Source organism: Microtus oregoni, unplaced genomic scaffold, assembly GCF_018167655.1.
Source record: "Microtus oregoni isolate MIOR12 unplaced genomic scaffold, Mior012 000067F_ref0000223, whole genome shotgun sequence".
In the NCBI taxonomy this organism is placed as follows: domain Eukaryota; kingdom Metazoa; phylum Chordata; class Mammalia; order Rodentia; family Cricetidae; genus Microtus; species Microtus oregoni.
In genome coordinates, this window is record NW_024543974.1 from 6,977,704 (window position 1) to 6,980,102 (window position 2,399).

Here is a 2,399-nt window from a genome sequence, read left to right on the forward strand (position 1 = left end):
GGGTCTGTTGGTGCTTGGGGCCAAAGGCTATCACACTACTCCCAGAAGCCAAGGGCAGAATCCCCCCTAAGAATCCGAGTACCTTTAACATCCTTCCTTCTTCTAGTGACACAACTAGCAAAAAGGGACCAACTGAGGTAGCTACCCAGTTTTTAGATACCAGTTAACAAATTCAATGACAATTCAAGGTGTAGCAAATTGATTACTTTTGCTGTTATTTTTATGACAAGGGGAGAACAATAATCAGCAAAGAGCAGGCAGTTTACTCAGAAGTCAGCATCCAAGGTAAAATAATTCTCTGCTGAATTTGACATCACCCCCATCCTCTCACACTTGCCCACTTGCTTCTCAAAGAAGTTTGTCTTCCCTTGTAGTGAAATATTTTCCATGAAGTCAAACGGATTTTCTACTTTGAAAATCTTGCTGAACCCTAGCTCCAGCATAAGTCTGTCTGCCACGAATTCGATGTACTGCTTCATCAGGGGGCAGTTCATCCTGATGAGCTTCATAGGCGGGGCCTCCGTGAGAAACTCCTGCTCTATCCTCACTGTGTTCATTATGTTTCTTGTACTCTTTGCTCCGACGGCTTGTGTACCAGGTGCCTGAACATCAGGCAGGCAAAGTCACAGTGTAAACTGTCATCTCTGCCAGAATATTGACACAAAAGAGCCAGAGAAGAAGATCCCTTCTACAGCAGCAAAAGCCACAACTCGTTCTCCATAAGTAGCATCTTTGTCCCCAATCCAATGCACGGCCCAGTCGGCCTTCTTTTTCACACAAGGCATTGTCTCAATAGCATTGACAAGATATTCCCTCTCTTTGGAATCTTTAATGTAAGTGACGATGAGGAGACTGTACATTTCAGAATGCATGTTTTCCATGGCAATTTGGAAGCCGTAGAAACAGCGGGCCTCTGTAACCTGAACTTCTTGGCTAAAGCGCTCCACCAAGTTTTCATTGACTAATCCATCACTCGCCACAAAGAAAGCCAGGACATGGGATATAAAATGTCCCTCGTCGGGTTTCAGCGCTTCCCAGTGTTGAATATCCTTGGAGAGGTCCACCTCCTCAGCCATCCAGAAGGAGGCCTTGTCTTTCTTGTACAATGCCAGATATCATGGTACTCGATAGGAAAGACAAGGAAGCTGCGGGGATTTTCTCTCAGTAAGGGCTCATCCTCAATGCTGGGCTTAGTAGATTCTTTACTTTCTGGTTCGGCCGGGTCCAGGAAGATTTTCCTGGCAGCCTTGCTTGCCAGGTTGTGGGTCCCGCTGAGACTCGGGGGCATGTTCTCCTTCTCGGACAGGTTGAGTCACTTCAGTGGAGACACCCTCAGCTACTGCTTGTCAGTGATGGTGGCCAGCAGCATGTCGAGCAAGGGTAGCAGCGGAGAGGGCAGAGGAGCAGCTAGAACCCGGAGCCCACAAAAGCAGTATGAATGGGTCTTGGGGAAGATTGTTTCCTAATTTTCTGAGAAATCATAACCCTAACATCCAAAGGGAATGTACCAGCTTTCATTCCCACCAGCAACCTTTTCCCCACAACCTCTCCAGCATAAGTTGTCATGAGTGTTTTTGATCTTGGCCATTCTTACAGGTGCAAGATGGAATCTCAGAGTTATTTTGATTTGCATTTCTCTGATGACTAAGGATGTTGGACATTTCCTTAAGTGTCTTCCACCCACTTTATATTCCTCTATTAAGAGTTCTCTGCTTAGATCTGTACTTGATTTTATTATTGGATTACTTGTTCTTTTGATGTTCTTTATATTTATGAAGTATTTTCCTGTGCCAATGTGTTCAAGTGTACTTCTCACTTTCTTTTCTATAAGGTTCGGTTTGGCTGGCTGTATGTTGAGGTCTTTGATCCATTTGGATTTGAATTTTGTGAATGGTGATAGATATGGGTCTATTTTCAATCTTTTACATGTTGATATCCTGTTATGTCAGCACCATTTATTAAATATGCTTTCTCTTTTTCATTTGATATTTTTTGCTTCTTTGTCAAAAATCAGGTGTTCAAAGGTTTGTGGATTAAAATCTAATCCTTTTGGTTCCATTGGTCCTCCTGTCTGTTCTTATGCCAATAACAGGCTGTTTTCAGTACTGTAGCTCTGTAGTAGAGTTTGAAGTCAGGGATTGTGATGCCTCCAGAAGTTCTTTTATTGTACAGGATTGTTTTGGCTATCCTAGGCTTTTTGCTTTCCATATGAATTTGAGTACTGTTCTTTCGAAGGCTGTGAAGATTTCTGCTGGGATTTTGATGGACATTGTATTGAATCTATAGATTGCTTTTGATAAAATTGCCATTTTTACTATGTTAATTCTGACTAACCAAGAGCATGGGAGATCTTACCACTTTCTGATTTCTTCTTCAATATTTTTCTCAAAGATTTAAAG

General features: G+C 42.6%; 1 pseudogene; it reads right to left on the reverse strand.

The window, feature by feature from the left end:
* Positions 1 to 266: 266 nt before the first annotated feature.
* LOC121440438 lies at positions 267 to 1,369 on the reverse strand (annotated as a pseudogene).
* Between the last annotated feature and the right edge of the window lie 1,030 nt (positions 1,370 to 2,399).